The sequence below is a fragment of the Pteropus medius genome, unplaced genomic scaffold, assembly GCF_902729225.1.
Source record: "Pteropus medius unplaced genomic scaffold, Ma_sr-lr_union100, whole genome shotgun sequence".
NCBI classification, from domain to species: domain Eukaryota; kingdom Metazoa; phylum Chordata; class Mammalia; order Chiroptera; family Pteropodidae; genus Pteropus; species Pteropus medius.
The window spans coordinates 2,445,541-2,469,961 of NW_024342644.1; the positions used below are offsets into that span (position 1 = coordinate 2,445,541).

The 24,421-nt window shown below is 34.7% G+C and overlaps 1 protein-coding gene and 1 pseudogene across 11 annotated transcripts in view; one reads left to right on the top strand and one right to left on the bottom strand.

Moving 5' to 3' along the window:
* The window catches only part of CDKAL1 (CDKAL1 threonylcarbamoyladenosine tRNA methylthiotransferase), a 566,460-nt gene that overhangs the window by 423,202 nt on the left and 118,837 nt on the right, over positions 1-24,421 (bottom strand). The window lies entirely within an intron of this gene.
* LOC120605653 (uncharacterized) lies at positions 4,573-4,691 on the top strand (annotated as a pseudogene).

The following is a 24,421-nucleotide window of genomic DNA, read 5'->3' on the forward strand; positions in this document are numbered from 1 at the left end:
TCCCTGAATCCGTTTAACTCTAGGTAAATCTACAGAATCAAGTTTCTGAACCCGCAAAACTAAAGCTCATATTCTGAAAAGTACTGACAACACCTAGTTATGTCACCTGGAAAGCCAGCTTGTGTCTATTACATATGTTTGCATTTCTCTAAAACTGAAACCCCAATTTTACATGACAATCCAGCATATATACTATCTGGTTTCTAAAGTCAGTGGCATAAAAGTTGTATCAGAAGTACCAAAGGCCATAGGTTCATTCTTTGATTCAGAAATTCAGTATCAAGACATGTGTGCACGTTAACAGTCAATCAATTAAAAGCAAGTCCATCCTTCCAGGTGTTCTTTTCAAAAATCTTGATATTATCCTTAATATGTGTTGTTCTCTTGCACTCAACCCATCATCAAATCTCTCTGACTGTTGGACATATGTCCAGGTTCCAACCACTTTTCATCACCTCCACTGCTACCACTCTGGTTTAAGCCACTAACATTTCTCCTTGCTTCCTTCTGCCTTTGTTCCCTTACAATTTAGTCTCAACAGCAGTCAGAGTGATCTTTTTAAAATACAAATAAGAACACTGCACCCCTCTCCTCAAAATCTTTTCATGGATCATTATCTCACAAGGATAAAAGTCAAAGTTCTTAAAGATGGCCAACAAGCCTGTATACTACCTGGGCCTTCCTCCCTTCATTCCTCCTTTCCAGTAGCTCCTGTAATTGCTACTACTCTTTTCCTCACCTACTCTGCCCCAGCTATACAGGCTTGTAAGTGTTCCTGGAAAACACCATGCAGGCTCCCACATTAGGCCTCTGCACTTGCTGTTTCCACCACTGATACATTTTTGCCCAGGTGTCCACATGACTCACTTCCTTTCATCTGCCAGTCTCTGCTCGCATGTCATCTTCACATCCTGTTTTCCCACAGCCACATCATCATTCCTTCTTCATACTACCTCTCCCCTTTCCTATACTATATAATTCTATTAATTTTTAATGGTCCCCACTCCTCCTCCATCCCCCCACACACACACACACACTCTGAGCAAGAATTTTATAACGACAGGGATTTTGGTGTACTTTGGTTCACAGAGGTATTACTAGACTTAGAAAAGAACTTCATATATTGGAGCAAAAGGGGTGGGGGACACTCCAAGTCCAACCATGAAGTAATTACATGAATGAGGGCATAGGCATATAAAGGAATACCACACTCACCTGAGAAACATGGTAGTGAAGTGATTAAGGGCAAAGACACTGGAGCCAGACTGACTGGCCTCAAATACTGGCTCTGCTATTTACTATGTAACTGCAGGTGGATAACCTCACCTCTCTGTTCCTTTAGCGTCTGCCTCTGTAATAGAAGTTCCTACCTCATGAAGTTGTTGTGAGAGTTAAATGTGTTAATAAACGATATGCACTTTTAAATGTGCTGGCACACAGTAAAGACTTTATACATGTTCACTATTATTTAAGAGAATCATGAAAATCTACAAGTACTGACATGAAGACATGTCCACAATATATAAGGTTATGAGAAAACACCACGTTACAGAACAGATATAAACTATGTCCCATTTTTATAAAGGAGTCAAGAAGTACATAGACAGAATAAATTTTGAAAAGAAATATTCCAAATTATATATAACAACTGCCTCTGCTGGATAAAGAATTAAGAAAATAAAGAAGACACTAATAACACTGTTCTTAAAAGCTAAACACCAAAATAGGGCACAAGAAAAGAAATCACCAGCAGCTGTGGTAAATCATCATCCCAGCATTGGGACTACCTATGATGATGTATATGTCATACCCCTCCCTATATACTTTCCTAACTTGCTCTAGATAACCTCAAAGAGCTCCCCAATATTGGTAGCGCTCCTTATGGATAGAAAGGTTTTCCAATTAAACATATGTTACTCAAGTGGTCAATATTTTCTACAGTATCCCTTATAAGTGGTCATATGGATTCTGCTTTATTTCTTCAGAAGCAGGGAATTCATTATTTCAAAATTTCTTGTTTAATCACTGAATTTCTGGTTTTGACCATATGTTCTTATTACTAAACTCTACCTCAGAGGATTTTCACTTATTCCTGCAAATGTGCCTTCTTTCACCTCCCAAAGCTTTATCCCTTACACTGGGTCTACATCTCAAAACATGTTTAGTCAAAAATACATAATCATTCTAAAGAAAATGTTTCTAAACTATATGGCATGCTTACATTTCCTATCTCTACATATATATAATAAACAAATATAATGATTATATATTATTATATAATATAATGTGAACATATATATATAGTGAATTTAATTGAATCTATAGTTAACTATCATTAGATAATCACAGTAGATATAGAATTTGACATCTGTAAGAGACATTCAAAACTTTCTAGCCCTGTTATTTCTTTTTATAAGAGGAAACTGAGGATCAGAAAAAATTAAATAGTTTGCCAGTGGTCAAGTAAAGACACAGTGCTGGCAGTCATGAATCACTGTCCTTTCCTTAGACATAATGTCTTAAGCAGGAGCTTACCAAGATCCATAAGGCTGAGTGGACCCATAATAAATAATCTTGATGAGCCATAATACTGATTCTTCTCTTTCTTTTGTGTCACCTATTACTTCTCAATATGTTATTTAACTTTTTAATTCAATCTACCACCACCATTTCTAACTGTTATACTATAAATCTATAAAAATTTCTGGAATAAATGATGACAATCAATAAGTTCGTCTTATATATGATTTTCTCAAATTCATTAATAAAATATTTTGTACCTATTATGTATACAATATATACTTAGAGGCCTGTCAGATATCAAGAGGAATTTGTGCTTCAAGGAATATACATTAAGTTGAAAAGGCAAAAAACCAGTAGCACCACGCTCTTTATCAAGACATCCACCAGTGAGAGAGAGAGAGAGAGATACCCGAATACATACAATTATATAAAAATCATTCACATATAGTACTATACTAATATACTGTATATATTATAAAATATACCTTAATATTTTAATGAAATACTGTAAAATAAAATTAATGCTCAGAGTTCAATCATATAAAGGATTAGTAGAACCTTCTTTTCTCATCAAAAGGCACCAGAATATGACACCCCAAAATTTGCCACTTTGGCATAAGGATTATTTTGAACCGGAGGCAATTTAGAAACAACAGACTTAGGAAAAAAGTTCTCTCTTCTCCTATCTGGCTAAAATCAAGACATAAATTTCTATTTGTAAAGTTACCTGTCTCTCCAATACCAAGAAGAGAACTACTCAAGAGACAACTTTTATCTGCATAACAAACCCTATTAAACAACCCGAACTTACCATATCTGTCCTGGTCACAATTTACCCATCCCTAAGAAACCCAAAACCCTTTTTCTTTTGTTTAAAGTCTTCTCCACTCTTCACTCTCTTTGTTAAATGGTATATGATCTCCAAATTCTAATCTCTTCCTTGAGTCACATTTCTTCATGAACTCCCATGTTTACTAAAATCTGGTTTTTTATTTTTTTCCTATCATCCATCTTTTATCAATATGATTTCTAGGCCCCAGTTGCTGAACCCAACAGAGTACGTACAAAGGGTTTTTCCCCCACCCCTATATCATAAAGTTTAAGGTGCAGTGGTATTTTTGTGTTACTTTTAGATCTAAGGCAAAGCAAGATGAGTGAAAGTTAAACCACTGTACACAGCATATCTCACTATATTTAAAACTGCACTTAAGACTTGCACAGCATGTAGCATTTGAAGCAATCATTTCTTTCTTGTTAATAAGCTAGTTAAAGTAAAACAACCTTTCCTTAAAAGATTAACATAAAAAAATAACTAAAATTATGATATGTATATTCCTATTATGGAGAATATCCCCATAAAATGAAAAACGAATCTGTAAATTAGTTCACCTCCCCTAAGATCAATATCCTGATACTCTGCTCAAAGCAAACACTTTAGAAGGTAACATCCTTCAACAACAACAAAAAGGAACAAAGAGAGCAAGAAAAAGGAATGAAAAAAAGGGATAAACTCAAGAGTTTATCAATTTATCAGAAGACAATAAAGTGGCATTAAGAAGAGATGCTCTGATCAGCTGTTACATTTATTTACTCAACCATCCAATTTGCACATCTCATTGTACTTTAATTATCACATTCACCAAGAAACACTAAAATTAAATTATAACACAAATCTGTTATATTTTGAGGAAGAAATGAGGAACACTTACAGTTCTGGTTCCAACTAAAAAATGAATTAAAGGAATAATAATTCTAAAGAGAAATCCATACTTGGGCTCCATCATGAATAAAATTTGAGCTGGAGTACTATTAGATCACAACATGGTTTCTGGTGGAAGATTCAGACAAATCCAGAATTTAGAATTAGCTATACAGTCTGAATAAAAAGTTATTTTTAAAAATGCATTTATAATAGGTTTCTCAACAAAATTTTCAAGTTTTTTACATCTTTTTCAAAGTCACTTTTCCAAAGAGACATTAGTTAATATAAAAGCTGATCTCTTGAAGGGGTAACAAAACAAGCACTTTGTTATTTAAAAAATTACAATAGTCTACAGCCATGCTATCCTGAACAACCCCGATCCCGTCTGATCTCGGAAGCTAAGCAGGGTCGGGCCTGGTTAGTACGTGGATGGGAGAACACCTACGAAGACAAGGTACTGTAGGCATAAGAAATAAAAAAAAATAAGAGATTGAAAACTGACAAGGTCCTTGCAATCTGTGAGGTCAATCAAGGGTTGCCTTGCCTTAAAGAAAAAAAAAATTACAATAGAAGTAGCCGAGCAAGAGACACTTGCGCCTGGAAAAGGTAAGATTCTGCAAGATGGTCCTCTTGGCTAATTCACATAATCATGGAATCCCCACCTACAGGAGAGAGGCAACAGAAGAGACTAACTTCCTTCAAAGCTGCCTTAACTGGGCTTTGGCAAGTTCTAACTCCTACAGGATCAAGATGTTTCATCTGAGGAGCAAGAGGCAGAGAATACCAATATTTTAATGCAGTATAAAAAACTCATGTTTAACATACTCTTGTTGAACTCGCTAATTCAAAATGAATCGCTGTCCCAAATTATCTGTTCTTATAGCATTGACTCACAGTACTATAGTTCTTTCAGACATCTCTTTCTTACAAGAAGTTAAGTTCCTTGAGGGCAATGCCGAGATATGATTCACTTTGTAAAGTGAAATCGATTTAGACTATAATAAACAATAAAAAATCATTTATTTGAGCAAAAGGAGGTGCAGCCCAGGAGACAGAGATTTAGGTAGCAACCTAAATTCTGTGCTGCTTAGACAAAGGGAAGGCCACCTTGTATAGAGTTAAGTTCCCATCCAGGTTCCCAATTAGGTCCATTTTATATATATGAAGTATCCAAATTCATCACTTCTGACTGGTGTAAAATTCACAGTCTTAATTGGTCAGCATTATGCATCATGATTGGTAATTATGGACCAGTTCTGATTGGATGGAGAAGCCCTTAATCCATTGATTGAAAGACAAAACCAGAAACTCCCTTATAATAGTTAACTCAGCCAGTTTAAATGAGCATGGGATAGCATGGGAAGCCAACGGTTCAGTTTGAGGTTCTTCCTGGTATACAGAGTGTGTGAGAAGTCCCCTGTCAGCAAATGGCCACGAAGCTCTTATTATTTATAAAATTCGGGCCCTCGGCTGACCATGGGAAGTCCATCTCAGCAGATAAATTCCTTCTCAGGGATCACATCAAATGAATCTTTCTTCTGTGGATCTACAGACTTTACATACCTCAGAGTACATTTTTTAAAAACCTCTTGCAATTTAATAAATAAAAGAAAAACCAATACCAGGATAGAACACTGGAATCAATCGTTAACTAAAGTTATGATTAACAGTCATGTTTATGTCTCTTAAAATTTAATAAAGACACCATTAAACAGGAAACCTATCTTGTTCACCATCAGAATTATAGATAATCTAATCAGAGGAACTGCATTTGATTGGCACATTTGAATTTTATGACAAATCCTCAAAGGATTTTCACTCTCACAAATCAAGTAGGAATTACTAATTTATAGAAATTGCTAATCATAGTCCTACGAATTACTTTCTAAGCATTTAAACAGCATCATTTTCCCCTCAACTCTCTCCTTCATCCCCTACAACGGTCTTTCTTAAAAATTTAAAAATCTAATTTCAGAAAAGTAATAGAACTATTAGTTATAATTATTCTGACCTCAAATCAAAAAGGTATTTATTCCAAATGCAACTTTTAACTTCATAAAAGGAAAAAAACTTTTTTTTACAACAGCAGCCAACATAGCTGGTCAAAGACAAATCTTGGAAGCACTGCTCACTCTTAGTTCCAGAAAGCAAAGCGATTTCAATGAAACAGACACCATCCTCTATTCTTGTGTGAAAATGCTCTAATACTAACATAAATGGACAAAATAGAATCCATTAGCGTGTGGAGGGTGACTGTCAAGTTTCTATTGTTTGCCATGCCAGCCAAAAGACAAACTTCAATACACTAACACCACCTACACTAACATCAATTCAAATTATCAACTGAGATACCCAAGAGAATGACACCATTTAGCAACATGACTTAAACAAACCAAAGCATACCACGGTATATAAAAAAAAAAGAGGATGTCTTCATTATTACCATTGATTACTATGAAGAAGAAACTAAAGCTCGGTAGAGTTATATGGAAAGGGCCTATGGTCTCCCTCTGAGCCACATGCAAATAACTAGAGTCAAAGCACCTAAAATAGAACATTTACACATGACATACTGAAAAAGAAAACCAAATGATCATCTCAATGGAAGCAGAAAAAGCATTTCACAAAATTCGACATCACATCAAGAAAAATTCTAAGCAAACTAAAATTAGAGAATTACTTCAAACTGATAAGGAAATGTATGGTAAACCTACAGGTACATCATGTTTTCTCCCTAAAATGAGAAACAAGGGAAGGATGCCCATTCTCACCACTTTTATTCAATATTGTACTAGAGGCTCTCTAGCTAGTACAATAAGAAAAAGCATACAATTCGAAGAAAAAGGAATTAAAAAGGTTTCTTCACACATGAAATGATTGTGTATAAAATTCTGAAGGAATTTAATACAAAGCTAGTAGCACTAGTTAACAGTTTAGCAAGACCACAGGATTTGAGAGAAAATGACAAATATTGAAGGTACACAGACAATCCATCATATGAATAAGAAGGGTTCCTAAAGAAAAAGAAACCCTAAAGCAAAGAATACTAAAACTATAATTCAAGAAAACTGACCTAAAATATTTTAAATATTTAACTATATATTGAAAGATCATTATGTATGATTATTGCCCCAGAACAACCAACACTAAGACACATTCTAATAAAATCACTCAACTCTGAGGAAAAGGGAAAAATTTCTTTGATCATCTAGATAAAAAGAGCACATGACTTATAACAGGGAAAAATTATGCTGTCACCAGACTTTAAAAGCAACATTCTCTGCCAGAAAGAAAATGTGACCCAAAGATTTTATATCCCCAAAATCAACTTTCAAGTATAAAGAGCACTAACTGCTAACGTGCCACAACTAATGGGCTGTTGTTTCTAGGAGCTCTCTCTAAGGAACCCAGTAAGCATGAGCTTCAACATCAAAAATGCCTGGAAGGTTATTTACGTAAAGTCTAGTGTGTAGCAGTCAATATATAGTTATTTATGGAATGAATACTAAATAAAGGTTAAAAATGAAAGACTGAGTACATAATGGCTCTATGACTTAGCAATGTGAATAGAACTCCCATTAAAAATATTTGAGAGGAAAATAGGAATAACATTTGCAAAACAAATATTTATTTTTCAGTAATCATGATTGGTGGTATATGTACATGCATTACTATTATTCTGAAACTACTGTAAGTGTAAAGTGGGATAAAGTTCATGAGGACTATGGGATAATTCTAATGCTATCACCCCCTGTGTTCTTGAAAACTAAGATTCCTGATAAAGAAGGAGACAGAGATATACTATATGAGATTAAATTAAAAACCTTTTAGTCCTGAATGAAAATTGGAAATATCAATATGAACTCATACAGTATTTTAGCTTAAAATTTGTGTGTGAGAGTGTGTATGTGTGTGTCCACTGAAAAGATTGAAAAAGCCTAGAATCAATAACTAACACAGAAGCAAAGCACCCCGATGTAGACACGAAATGCTGCTACCTGTTCAAAGAAAGCAGAACTTGTTAGAGATTGGCTGATTCCAAGTCTGGGACAGAAAATGTACAAGATGAACTTGGAACATCTTATCATACCACCTGAGAGCAGGAAAGCTATCAAAGAATACCAGGATCATCTCAAAAGAACTCAGAAGCCAACCTGAAGAGGTTCACAATAGTCAGACACAGGGCAATCTGAACTTGGATAAGAACTGCAATTGACTGAAGCCCAAGTAAGTTTAAATTCTAATCTGATTTTTTAAAAAGAAGTTAACAGTCACCTTCTGACAGAAAAATATGTCATTATCTTAGGAACTGGGTAAATAATTTAGAATTTATTCTGCCTGCCTCTATAAACTCTACCAATGAGTAAATAACAGATGAAGAGAAATATCTACTTATAAAATTTTTACACCTAATTTATGACAATAATAAAATAGAATACCACCATTTTCCAAACCCCACAGAAGTAATGAATCTGGGTATTAAACATCAATGGCCAACAGCATCAAGAAACATGAAACAAGCACATATTTTGAGGTTTCTGAGATAAGGGCAGGGTAGGACAGGGGTTTCCAGAGAGGGTAAGCAACGTTTTATTTCTTGAACTGGGTGGCAGTTACAAGGGTGTCTGACTTAAAATAATTCACGAACATATATCTTTATGTGATTTTTAATTTTTTTATTGTAATATACAGTAAATGAGTTAAAATATCTTAATAAAAAATACTATAGAACTAAATAACCAGAGATTTCCCAGTAAACAAAAAGGGGAATAGAAGTAAAACTGTGGTAGCCATCTCTAAAGGCTTTGAAACCTCCTTATATATCTCAGAACCCACAAGAAAGTGGTTTTAACCCATGGATATAAACAGGATGTCACAGTTAGCTGGAAGAACCCCCAACGTATGTTTATAGAAACAAAAGTGTATTGTATTCTGACCATCCTGTCAGAGGTAACTAGAATGACACTAAAAAGAATAATTAAGAATTACTGTAGAGATTTCAAAAAAAGCACCACAAAAGAGCTTGTTTATTTTCTATATTTTATGGTAATTAATTCACATCTATACCATTGAAAAGACTGACTGGAAAATTAAAAAGCATGAAGAGTGCACAGAATACATCTGTTGTTCTCCTTCTGTACTGTGTACGGGCAACTTCCCTAGTTCTTTCTGAGAATACAACTGTATTTAAAAGGCAGGATGGTTCAAGAAGGAAAACCCTATATTGACTGTCCAGAGACCTAAAATCAGGTCCCAGAAGTGCCATGAATTGGCAGTAGGGCAATCCTTCCTATCCGAGCCTTAATTTTCTCACGTACACATGAAAATAGTTAAACGAGATGAATTCTGGGATTTATTCTAGCACTAAAAATCTATAATTGTGATAGAAAATATTTGCCCCCCAAAATAGCACTTACTGCCACAATCCAACAAGGTTAAGAAGAAATATTACAGTAGCAAATGACATCATTAGAAATATTTTCTTTTCCAAATAGGTTTTCTAATTAGAAAAATGTAAAAATTCTTTGAAAACTCCCCCAAAAGGCTGCAATTTAAGTTTAATTTTTTTCACTCAGCTGAAACAAGAAACTATCGTTAGTAAATTTAAAATTAGCAAATGGACACATAAGAAAAAAATCGTTTTTCATATTTTCAATTCTGGTTCATTCTTTCATATATCCATTTGTAAAACTGTGATAAGAGGGAAAGCTTCTGGTTTTAAAAAGTGAGAACAATAAAATAATAGAAAACGGGCAATAAATTCAGCTTCTCTTCTTTCACCTCTAGTTTGAATTGTTCAAATTTCAACTCTACATATCGAAATCCTGAATACCTAAGCCTCTAAGAGAAAAATAATAACAATAAAACAAGAAATGAATGTCGCTGTAAGATGAAAGTTGGGAGTCTAAAGAGTAGTCTTGTACAGTTGTCCATGTCTTCTAAAAAGTAACAAAAATTATCATCACAACAATAGGATTTTGCTTTTTATACTGCTTTAGTTTTTTCCAGAGCAATTTTCACATGTATCATATGCTGCCTCTGCAATCCTTAGGAAGAGTTAAAGGCAGGATTCTTACTTTACAAATGAGGATAATACAGTTCAGAGAAGCGAGCTGCAAAATGGAATACAACTATGAGATGAATTAACGTTGGTTTCTACTACTTAAAGCAAAAAGGGGTACCTGGATTACCACTCTCCCCCCTACCCCATGCAAAACAAACAAACAAACAAACATATGTAGGAGATCTGTACCTGCTGAAGAAGAATGAGACCTCACCTTAAAATGTGAACAAAAATTTAAAAATTCTCAACTCAGGTTACGCTCAGCCGAGCGGTAGGCCATTAGTGTGGCACAATTTCAAACATTTCACTCTATAAGGAATGAGTGTTCAACTACTCTCAGGTACTAGAAGCAACTGGATGCTGCAGAACAGGTGATGAGGACATTGAACCAAGTAAAACAATCCTCTCTATTAGGTCAATCCAAAAATAAGAGAACAAGAATAAGAAAGCTAAAAACATAAGGTTTCTAAATTTCAAATCCCCATACTTAAAGCAGGGAGGGGCTCTCACTTAGGCCTTACAAGGCACAGTGAAATGCAACTCTTTATGTATTTATGTTTACACAAAATACATTTGGGCATAAATTGCTAACCACCATGACAACGACAACAAAAACCAATAGCTATGGGAAAAATGTATTTCTTAAGAATTATTTAGAAAATAAATATTTTATATTGCTCTAACATGGGCTCTCCCCATTAAGGTTCTGAGCAGATTATCTTGCTTCTTATCTCGCTGAAAAACAGAAAAAATTGGAAGAGAACCACTATTTCTTTTGACCACCATGTCTATCAAACTACCTGCTCTGTATAAGCATGCAGTCATGCACTGTATAAAATGAACCACATACATGACAGCAGTCCCATAAGATTATAATGGTGATACTAGTGTAAACAGACCTGCTGCACTACCAGTTGTATAAAAAAGTAGAGCACATATACTTATGCACAGTACATAATACTTGATAATAATAAATGACTGTTACAGGTTTATGTACTTACTATACTGTACTTTTAATCATTATTTTAGTGTATTCTACTGGATTTTAAAAAGTTTGCTGTAAAACAGTATACTGTGTTATGCAAGCAGCAGCCTCATACCTCTCTCGTGTTTTACCTCTCCTAAGTGCATAATTTTCTCTTGTGTTTGATTTAATCTCATGTTGTTTTGTACTGTGATATGTTGTACAGGTTTGTAGCCTAGGAGCAACAGGCTGTACCATACAGCCTAGGTGTGTAGTTATCTCTACTATCTTAGGTTTGTGTAAGTGCACTCAATGATGTTCGCACAATGACAAAATCGCCTAAGAATGAATTTCTCAAAATGTATCCCCTTGTTAAGTGGCACATGACTGCACTTGTCTTCTCATCCTACTCCCATGTAAATTCAATGCTTCTGTTGGTGTGCTAGCATCCCAGCCCCTCTTGCATACTCTTCTCCGGTAATTACCCTTTGTAATTACCCTCTTTCCCTCTACAAAGCAATTTTAGCTCTATAATGAATCACATCCAACAGCATACAGATATGCAGTGGCATTCCATCTTAAAAACACAAAAAACTCTTTGATTCTACACTTTCCCCCATTCAGCTCTAGCTCCATTTCTGCTTCCCTTTGTAACAAACCTCCTTTAAAATGCTATCTGCACTCTGTCTCACATCCTTGCCTCTCATTGTGTTTTAAATCCACTCAAATCAGTCTTATATCCCCACCTCTCCACTGAAACTGCTCATCAAGAACAACTACGAGCATTCTTGTGACAAATCCAGTGAATCAATTCTCAGTCTACATCTGACTCGATCTCTCAGCAGCACTTACACAGCTGATCACTCCCTCTTTTTGAAATACATCCTTCACTTGGCTTGAGACAAAACACTCTCATGGTTTCTTTTACCTTGATTGAGACTCCTCTGCTGGCTGGCTCCTATTCTTTGGTCTTCTCCTTCTCTGTATGCCCTAATTCTCTAGGTAATCTTCTTCAGTCTCGTGGCTTTCCATACCAGGATGACGATTCCCAAATTTATTTCTCAAGCCCAAACTTCATATATACAATATATCAAGACAGCTATCCAGCAGGCATCTCAAATTAAACATAATCCAAACAGAAATCTTGATATCCTAGTCCCATACCCATCTCATGTAAAAATTCCTCTATTCTTTCTCATCTCAGACAAATGGTTCAAACATATGCCTGATACTTAACCCCTCCTCTAACCATGCCCCCAAAAAACTAGGAGTTACCCTTGATTACCATCGTTTTCTCATACTCTACATTCAATCTGTCAACAAAGGCTTCTGACTCTACCTTCGAAACACCCAAACCCTTCTCCTCATCTCCATTGCTACCACACTTATTCAAGCGACAGTTCTCTCTTGTTTGTACATCTGTCCACCAGCATGATAATTTTATGAGATTGTTTCCAGCTCTTCACAAAGTTTTACTATGGCACAAATGTCACCTTCTTCAAAAGGCTTTCCTTGACCATTCTATATAACATAGGCCTCGCTTCACTCTACTATCCCTATTACTTTATGCCTGCCTTAGATTCTTCTCATCAAGCCTATCAAAACCTGAAATATGGTATTTATTTATTTCCTATCTCCCTGTCTAGAAGGCTAAGAAATGTTCTTAAGCGTCATACTACCCACATAGCCAGAATAGTGCCTCGCTTACTGCAGAAATTTGAATTTCTGTCAAATGACTGAAATTCTATCCAAATAGTGTCCTATCATATGATTTATACACTGGTCTCCTCTTACTTTTTCATTCCTCTTCTCATGTAAGTTAAAAAAAAAAAAAACTAAAATTATGAATGGAATAGTAAAATAAACCCGTATCACAAATAGTGAAATAAATCTCCATCGAAATGGTAAAAATTCTATGTTATCTCCAATTTTTCAATATGAAGTTTCTTTTAGTGTTCCTGTTTATTACAAAAGCAAGACAGGCAACCTAGAGAGGAAAAAAAGTCAAGAAATACTGATTAGGAAAAAATAAGATTTTTTTTTTAAATGCTAAAGAATATTCTACAAATCATTTTCCTTACATTTGTTTTCTTTTTTTAAGAGAAGGTAATTTTATTGAAAGTCCAAAGATGATCAAAATTAGAATCACAGATGTATTTTAAAATAGCCTGTTAATACAGAAAATCAGCATATTTCTCACATTAGGATTTTACACAAACCAAACAACATAGGTGACTTTAATTTCTTACATGCACTCATTGCGTAGTATTTTGTAATAAGGTAAGAATCATCATTGTACATTGTATGAATCCCAGGTTCATCGAGTATTTATTTCTAAAACTATTTACAACTCCCTTTATCTAGCTTACATGACAAATCTGTTGGTTAGCCTTACAAATTTCTCCATGAATATAACTGGGCATTATAATGCAATAACAAGAAAAAAAAAAAATAGAGTACCAAACTCCTAATACAATGTCTATGTCTGTGGAGAGTAAGCATTAGAAGCCAGAAATGACTGTCTTCATGAACTCTTCTTAAGAAATAGCACCACTTTTAAAGAATTTAAGATACTAGTATTATTTAAGGAGAAGACAGACATGTAAAAATACCAGTAGGGAACAGAAAATGGAACTTTACCTCCTAATCATTCAGAGAAGAAAAAACACTGGTTAGTCAAACTTCTTTTCTAATTAACCATAATTGGTTAATTCAATCAAAACTCAAGAAGAAACAAATCTAAAGGATACAAGTAAAGGTAAAATAATATAGCAGAATGCTTAATCTCAAGTATATGCTCTGCATCAAAGTCAGAGTGGGGAAGTCTCTTACCTGTGCTTCCTGAGTAATGGAAGCCATCCTAGTTTTTGTTCTACAAAACATTCTTCTCACTACAAGGCATCAGGTAAGTCACGGTTGCTTTGTACAGAAGAAATAGGTGCAGCACAATTATGAGTCCTCTGATTCTTAGAACCTTACACAGATAAAAGAGAGTGCTTCATACTGAAAATATATGGCACTTTAAAAGTTATTATATAACTTTTTCTTGAAAAATAAAGATCACTTTTGAACATTGGTTGTTATAGCTATAGATAATGGGGCTTAAGTCTGATTGGTCATTGAATCCAAAACTTTTGCCTTAAAACTTTTCTTAAAACAGTCCTGACATATGATGATGGTTAGGTTTTGTCCTCTTATAAACGTGGAAGAAGGGCATGCTGTTCCATAACTAATTCCTGCCTTTCCCATTCATTCTTCAAGTTAAAACTTAAATATCATTTCTTCCAGAAAAGTCTTTTCTGATCACTGCAACTTTAGATTTTAGGTTTTCCTCTTATGTGTTCCTGTAGCGCCTAATACTGCTCTCCATCATAAACTATATCATATTTATCACTGTTATCAACTTCTCTTGGTTTCTGTGCATCTCCTACAAGACTCTAAGCAACATTGTATGCTCACTATTGCTTGCCAACTCAGATCCCTCCTCCCATCCCACATCTTTTATTCTTGCTAGCAGAGACCTGATTTTGTTTGTTGTTCAACCAATGAGGTACTATGCTTAAAAAAGAGTCTCCCTCAACTCAAAGTCCCAGAGTAGGTAAAAAATAGTCTAAGTCAGCTATGACATCGTCTCTCTCCTTGCTAGTGATTAGCTTGTATGTCTGAGTTTGGGACTCAATTTTCACCAATGGTCTGCAGTAGAGCTTCTAGGAATAATTCTCCTCCCTACTATAAAGAGAATTATGGGGAGTAAGATCTCTGTTCACTGGCTGTAATCATGACTGCATGTACTACCTGAAACTATTGCTACTGCAGCAATGTTTCAACAAACTACAGATGGCAACATCAAAAGGTGGAAGGTCCCTGTGTTAAGACATCGTTAAATCATGAAATTAATCAAACTAGAACTGTCCATCTCCAGACTTCTAGTTATGCGAGAGATGGTAAAACCTTTATGGTTCAAGCTACTTTTGGTTAAGTCTTCTGCTACTTATAGTCAAAGATATCCAAACTGAAATAGCTCTATTCATCAAAACATACTAATGTAAATAGTAAAACCAAACGCATTCCTGCCTGTGTTTGACTGCAGTGTTCATATTACCATTCCACTATACTGTCAGGCTTCCTTCTTAACTAGCTAAGCCAGAATTCCAACCCACTCTTATGACTCTAAATCCAAACCTCTTTTTATTGAATTATAGGTGACCTAGGGAATCTATGCTTCTGCGTTATATGTACAAACTTATTAGTATGACACCATTCTAAATGCCAGACATCAGTAGAAGCCCGTCTTTAGCTAATGAAGTACTAGAAGTATTGGGAAAATGTGATATAAAGTACTTGCCTTTCTGATGATTAACATGTATATTTCAACACAAAAATACGCTTTTCTACAATTACTCTATGAGCTGAGAGCAGAGCACCTATCTCATAACTTTGATTCACTTTTTGCCTGTCCCTCCTTGCTCAATTAAACTTAAATTACATATGATCTTAATTCCACTAAAAAGCCACACCTCGAAAAGGAAAGAGGTATGTCTTTAAATTCCCAGTAAAGGAGTAGTTAAAACCAATGAAGAGAAGATGACATTTTTAGAAAACTAAAGGGGAACTCTTTTACAAATAAAGAAATGAGGGCTCACAGAGGTTCAGTATTTGCTAAAAATCATATAGATAGGGCCAGAAAGAGAACTAGAAATTTGGACTCTAATTCCTAATTCACTGCTTTCTCCACAATACTATAATGCTTCCAGGCTTCTTATTAAATATTTACTGAGAATTCTTGGCCAAACAAAAATAATCCATTACCATATATACAAGTAAATCAAAAACCTGTTAATAAGTGTGACAGATACAAATTACTTTATATATTAACTTTTTATTTTTTTAAATAAGCTTTACTATGTCCTAGTTATCTTTCCCATTTTTCCAGTCAACAAGATTTCATATTATTTAAATAATTTAAACATAACAATTGTTATCATTGCAAACACACTTAAAGAGAAAGTCTTAGTTCTGATTTTTACATATCTACTTTCTTCTTTATAAAAACAATGTAGCATCTCATATTTATCAAAAACTTCAGTAGACAGAACAAAAATTATCATAGTTTTAAATTTAAATGTTGTAATTTCCCTAATGAAGCAATTATGATAATGTTGACTTCACCCAGCATCCTCTTGGTTATGAAACTAATTTCTCTGAGAAGTCAACTTGGAGCTCAGGAAATCAACAGTCTTTAGAAATTTATTTATAAAAATTCATGTGAGATTTTAGTGAATTGTAGTTGATTCCACCATCTATTCCACTTGAGGTGATTAGTTCAAGCCAATTGCTATAATTCCATCTTCTTTGCCAATATTCAGGACAGAGTAGTCCAGTGACAGTTTGGACCAATGATACATAAAGTTTGTTCATGTCTTCAGAGAAAGAAAAGGCAGTCTCTTTCCCACTAGATGGAAACAAGAAAAATATGGATTCAACTGTTGCTCCTGTCCTCATAACCACAGAAGGAACTGGGTTTAAAGATGAAGCCAAGAATGCAAAGAGAAAGGAAAAAGAATAAACAAATCTGAGTCTCTTGTGACAACACTGAGTTTAATCAACCCACTCTGAAGCCTTCTTGGACTTGTGAGAATAATCCACTTTCTTACGGTTTAAGTGAGTTTCAGCTGAGATTTCTATTACTAGCAGCAAAAATGACCTTCACTGATGAAGTAGTAAAATCAAGTCTAGGGACAACAAGCGCCAAAAAGGGAAGAGTCTATAAGCCTACAATATTATAAGAAACACTCCAAAGTACTTTTTCTCTCATTAGATGGTTCAATTACCAGCCAAGTTTCAGGGGGTTTCTATAGAGCAAAAGAATTCCAAGACTCTCACTAAACAATATCTAATTTTGTAAACTATCAGGAAGCTAAGGGATTTTTTCTTTCTTTTTTTTTTTTTTTTAAATAATTATTAGGCACCCAGCACACTTCCAGGCTCTGGGGATATAGCTATACACAAAGGAGAATGCCTGTCCTTAAAGCTTACATAGAAATAGAGAGAGAAAATAAATTAACAAGTGAATAAATATCTTCCTCATGGATTTAGTTCTACAGTATAAAAATCATGAAGCACCCAAGCAAGTTCTATTATGACTAGTATCTGAATTTTATGAACAGGGGTAGAAATAAATAAGATTTTATGAACTGTTTTGCTCAAGTGAAAAAAAAAGTCAGAGGCAAGACCTGAGAACAAGAAGAAAAAACTGAAAGATCAAGAGGAAGAAATAGAGCCAAAATTGTAGAAAATAAAAAAAGAAAAATGCAAGGAAAAAAACAAGACTATAAAATCATCAGCACACAGAGACGCACAGAGAGGAAGGGTGTGAGGGAATGAGAATTTAAATAGTATGTTTCACATCTTTCTTATTAGAAACGAGGAGACTAGGACAAATGGAATGCTAAGTCAAATAACAGGCCTAGAATTCAAGATCTTTTAACACCTTTTTTTGAAAAAAATCTACCTCAGAACAGAAGAAAACACTAAAGTTCCCAGCCCATATCATAAAGTCCCTCTAAACCACGAATGACTTTCCAAAACCCACTACACTATAATCCACAATCCAGGGCCGAGCTAAATTCATTCTTCTCACGTGATGGCCAGATGGGCAAAAAACACCATCTTATTACCTCATATAGAAAATGAGAGAAATTCCTGTACCCTCTTCTATGTCTTTTATGTAATAAATTAGGGCTTGTAAAGAGAGAGAAAATTCTTAAAAATTCTAAAGTGACAAACACAAAAATTTTAAATTAGCATAAAAAATCATCCAAAATTTCAATTCTTCCATAATATGAAAGTCTCTGACTAGATACTATCAGACAACTAATTTGAATGTCATGGCTTCCTATTTTCCCAGAAGAAATTTAAAGAACTGTTAAGTACCCACTGAAGTGCTTAATAACTTAAATAACAAGGAAAAAGTAAATAAGTTACTGGGATAAGTCATAAGCACTTGACTAAATGGCTTACTCTTCTAATAAGACAGAAAAATAGACAATTGCAATTTTAAGTACTTTCCCTACCTTTATAATATACTATATATTAAATTGGTTTCAGAAATCAAATCATAGGTCAATGGGTAATTGACCTATTACTATGGGGAAGTCTGAGAGAGGGCTTGAATATCACGAAAATATAGAGGATTTTTTAACCGAAAACTGCTTTAAAGTGTACATTTTTAAAGATATTTGGCAGGAAGCTTTAAGTGTTTTAATATAAACATTTATTCAATTTTCAAATGTTGATTGAGTGCCTATTTTGTATGAGGCACCATACTAGCCTCAATTAATGCAATGTAATTTAAATAAAGGAATCATCTTTAGACATGAAATATCTGGTTCTTTTTGATCACAGAGCACGGTAAAAATGACCATGCCTTATAAATAGAGTGACCATATGTCCTTGTCTATGCCAATGCCTCTTATCCCAGCATAATTATTACTGGCTCTCTGACATTCCCAAAAGTGTCTCCGGTTAGTCACTGAATTACATACATGGTTACCCCACTGGGGTGGGTAAGCAGACAGGTGCAATATGGTAGCTAGTTAGCATAATGCCAAATACTACTAGATTTCTTTTTTATGTTGTAGATAAGAATAAGCTATCCCTAGATAAAATGTAAGACTCGGATGTTATATCAACACAATAAAAGCATTCTGTGATTGCTGAATAATAACTTTAAAAGGGATTTGTTTTCTTAATTCAAATACCCAGTAGTCAAATATTCCATCATTCTATGATACCTGATTAATGGTTTGCAACTAACCCAGGCAGATCTCAACAACCACGTGACCAAGGAAAGAACCAAAACACCGAGGCCACTTGCCAGACTGTCACAAGAACAAAGGCCTAGCAGGTGGCCATCCACTGCTCCAAATTAAATCATACAGCACAGAACATTATCTCCATCATTGCATAATGTTGTTTTTGTATAATGTTACTCCTCACATCCAATTTTCAAAATGAAGACAAAATTGTTTTTAATAACAGGCAAACCACAATAGGAAATAACAATGATCCAAATAACACTGTTCAAGACTGAGTGAAAAAGGCCCCTCCCAAGTCACAGAAGTAATCACCAAATCCTACCCACCCCTCACCCCAATATTTGTTCAATGAAGCAGTGCTGTATCTGGAACAAATCCTGAGGCCTAGTTAAACACCAGGTGGTATACTAGGGTAAATTTTTTTTTAAGTAACAGATGGCTCAAACTTTTCATCTTTATGACATGCAGCTCAGGACTTATGCAAGTAAAACTGTCTTCCAAGTACTTTATACAAGTAATACAATTACTCATGTGACTCATCACATCATAAAGAGAGCAGCAAGTGAGACAGATGCTGTACTTCTGGATTATTTATTATTTTGTATAACAGATATATAAATGATACACACATATATTTAAATATAGTTATATATTTGACGGTATTCCATTTCCCCTATTGTAAAATTAGGGAGCTAAATTAAATGAAAACTTTGGTTTGAGTACATTAGATAAAATGTTACAAATCTGAAATGAAGTCACAGTAAGAAGAAAAGTGTTTGGTGTCATTAAAAGTTTAATTGTGAGATTTTTTTAAATAGAAATTTAAAAGTAGAAAATTGGCAGAAGCTGGTTGGGTCAGCCTATGGGCACCTAATCACTACCTCACCCCAAAAAAAAAAAAGCCTAATGTAGAGTAAAAGAAGACAGATTAAGTGACTTTTTCCCTTCCTTCCTATTTTCTCCCACTACACAACCCTCCAGCCAATATCCAGCACTGAACAGCTTTGCATCCCCACACCAGGTACAGCTAGTGAGAGGGGCGGGTATCACTTGATACAGCAGCAGAATTAAGGCAAAAGAATCTTCAGAGGAAGCACCATATGTCTTTAAGTAGTCAGAGCTGCCTGTCCCAACTGGCTGTGCCTAGGCTTCACCATCTCCTAGTGTCCCATAAAGTGGGGAGCAAATGGGTGGTCAGTGAAACACGTCTCCCATCACATCGGCTTTCTTGTGGCTAATAATCATGGGCATGATCCATGGGTACGACTTGCTGCCCTGGGAAGAGCTAGTGACAAGATTAAATATTTGGCAGTGTCAATAATTGCCTCACCTGTAACCCAACTCATAAAACAATTCTATGAACACAGACTACCTTACCCAACGCATGAGCCCCGGAGACAGGCAGCAAATAGAAAAGTAATCCTAACAGATTCGAGAAGGAGTGTGCTGCTGAAAAAAGTGCACCCAGGAAAAGAAAAACTATAGATTGGTTTTACTGGAAATTCGATCTGCTCAAAACTTCTACCACAGTCCCCTAAAGATCCATGAAATAGATATAGATTCCTAATACATTTTGTCTTTGCCTGAAAATCAAACTATCATATATGTTATTACTCCTGAGTAAAAATGAGTCTGAATTCAGGCAAGTATTTGCAAAAGAACTCTTTAAACTCACTCTATTTACATACACATGGGAGCCTTCCTGGTGAAATACTTCTCTGAATGGTACACATTTGTCTTGTCTTTCTATTGGATTTCATAATCAATACTACCTGCTAAGTTTCAAAAACCTGTACTGTTTAAAATAAAGTAGTAGCTTTATAATAGTTGTGACTGATGTTTTTTATAAAATATATATTTTGTGAATAAGCTTAATAATCTTATTATGCCAAAAACAAAATTTCATTTATTGATACCTACCTGTGTTAAAACTAAATCACCATAAAAATGTGCCCAGTGATATTAAACTCAAACAGCATAAATAATATCATTTGTAAATTGCAAAAAAAAAAGTCAATTATTTTTAAATACCTACTTTCACTAAAGCATACTATATAAGTCCTAAGTTAATTAGTTCACACTTGAGGTCAACTACTTAGCACACCTCACAATTATAAATACCATGATCAATGTTTCTACAGTTTCAGGAACTTGACTGTTTTGTACAACACTTCCAGGAAAAATTAACACATGGAATAAAGCTGACTTTTAAATTTACAACTATTAATTATCACTCTACTTTTATTCTCCCCTTAACCCTAGTACAATGAAAAATTATTGCAGGCTACGCACATTTTAATTGAATGTAAATTGTTATTCTCATTTTAGTCAGGCTTTCTGACCCATATATTCCAAATCGCATATTGTTTGTTGCAAATTAACTGGATGGCCACCTTGTAATGGGTATTGGCACACTATAAATTCAACAATTTATAAAGGCCTCAGGGCACTGGACTATACCAGGTGGAATTCCATTTTGAAAGAGTAAATTGCCAGAAGACTCACAGAAGTACGATTTAATTTGAGGAACAATGAACAATTAACTCTATTATGTCCTGACTTCTGGTCTACAGACATCTTCCACAGATTATTATCTAGTTTATACTGTTGTCACTTCATATAGAATTTAGCTTGGTCCCATGTGACTTTACCTCTATCATACATTCAGAGTCATTCATTAAATAGATGATAAACTCATCTCCTACCATTCTCCCTCTGGCTCCTACAACACCACAGAGCCTCTCCTTGCTATTCCTTGAACCACCATGCATACTTCTAACCAAGTACTTTTTCACTGCTACTCCCTCTGCCTGGAATGTTCTTGCCCCAGATACTCCGACTGCTCATTCATTACCTTACTTCATTCAGGTCTCTGCTCAAATGTCATCTTACCAGAGAAATCTTTCTTGACCATGCTATCCAAAACAACATCCCCCATCTCTCCTAAGGCCTTGCTTTCATTTTCTTTATAGCATTTGTTACCCAACTTATCTGTTACTTCCCTTCTCCAACAAATGCTGGAGAAGCTACATGTAAACTTCACAAAATGAACCCACATAAAAGACGAAAATTTGCTTTATTTGCTGCTCTATCCTCAGGACTTAAAAAAGCACTTACTTGGTACAGCTCAATAAATAATTGAACTAATGATTTCTTTTTAATTTGTATCTCCCCTTGCCCATGTAAGCTCATTAAGTATTTTCTTTTATGTAGGGCTGAAATCCCAGTGCCTAGAACAGTGCTTAATTCTTGAGTCACTCAACAATCATGCTGAATGCATCCCACAATATAGACCTATTTTCAAATGTTCTGGAAATTGAAAACAATAAAGATGTAAGTTTACTAATGTTTAATTTTATTATTAAATGAAAGTTCACTATTTCTCTAATAACTAAAACTTTTAGCACTTTCCAGTGTTTAAATTAACACCATAATGGACCATATGTGCACACTTATGCTTTAAATATATTCTTGAAAATATGATGTCTAAAATTAAATGTTTTCATACTTATTGCCATTGTAGTCTTCCCTCCAAAAAAGTTGTAGCGTAAAACATAACAAAATTTTTATTTTACTTATTTTTTCTAATGTTATATCATGTTTCTACTAACTATATTACTTCATGCTTTCCTGTTAACTATTAATATAATCTTCACCAGAAACAGCTGTAGTCAATGACTTAATAAAACCAAAGCCCAATTGTAGTCCTAGACATAATAAAATTTTCATGTCATTCACAAGGAATAATAGTTTTATAAAAGGCTTGTAAAATCACCAAAAAGCCATAAAAATTTTTAAAATCAATCACATATCTAATTCTTGTACTTTCAACAAAAATAACTTAGAGCATCTAAAAGGGCTGCTTTTTTTCTCTTTTTGACAGAACCATCTACACTAAGAATCAGCACATTTTTTTTCTGTAAAGTGCTAGATAATAAATATTTTAGATTTTGTGGGCCATATGGTCTCTGTCACAACTACTCAACTCTGCTCTCACAATGCAAAAGCAGCAGCCATAGATAGCATCTGTAAGGTAATGGGTACAACTGTGTTCCAATAAAACTTTACTTGCAAAAACAGGCAGGAAGCTAGATTTGTCCTACAGGTCATAGTTTTCCAACCCCAGGTCTACACCACTCCTTCTCTAATAACTTTAACAAAGCTTAGAACCACCTAACTTATGAGTCAGCTATGTGCCAAAAGTCAACTTACAATTGAGGGGTTTTTTTTTAATTTTTCATATATTTTAGTAGTGAGATTCTTACACATGTGAAATTCAACTCTTTTTTAGTTCTCCTCTCTCCTCCTAACTAGAAAGAAAGAAAAAGCATATTTATCCATCGACTATAGGTCCTAAGAGTTGGAACACCAAATAGTGCAGGGTTATGAAAAAGAAGAAGGAAGAAGAGAATGATTTTTCTCCTTTCTAGGACAATTTTAACTTCTGAGATCTTCTTACTTCCTCTTGTCCACTCTGCAAAGGGTCTCATTGTTATTAGTCTCTCTTAAGTCACCCACTATGACATTATACCATGATATATCCTAACTCATTTTCAAATCCCAGAGCTTTAAAAATGTCTAAATTCCTTTTATAATCAATCTCTTAATCCTTCAATAAAGCTGATTCCTACTAAAAATAAGGAGAAAAACTAGCTGATTCAACTAAATTATATTAATATGTGAATTAAAGTAATCATTCAGAAAACTATCCTATCTCAGGTCCTGGGACATTTACTTTATTAAAGGTGGTTACGGGTAACATAGCAATTCTTAAATTCTACTGCGTATAATTCTCATAATAGTGAAGAGGAAAAAACTGCAGGCATTAAATAAGATAGAGCATGGAGGGAATATAACACAAGACAAACCAATCCTAACTGAATCAAGGCTCCACAAATTTCTCCTAAAAACTGTCCTTTCTCTTCATGATTGTCCACGCTTAAACACACAAATCTGGTCCAACGGTCATTAACTCAAATATCCATAGGTAGGTAGAAGTAAATGACCAAAGAGGAATGATAAGGACTGGAACAAACCAAAGAGTAGAAAAGGAGCAGCTGCTACTCAGTTACAGCCAGTGGCAGGAATGCAGGCCCAGTGTTGCCATATCATCGGTTTCTCCAATAAAGCAGATATACATTTTTTAATGTAAAATTGTCAAAATTTTAAGATATCGTGCAAGCCAAAGAAAACCCCATCTATAGATTAGATCGGGCCCACAAGTCACCAGCTTTTTACTTCTGCTCTAGCAGAACCCTGTCCTTTCAAAACGATAGCTTTTCAGGGTAACAACATGGTATTTGGAGGGAGAAGCTGCTAGCAGTGAGCAGCCTTCTTTATGAATCAACAAC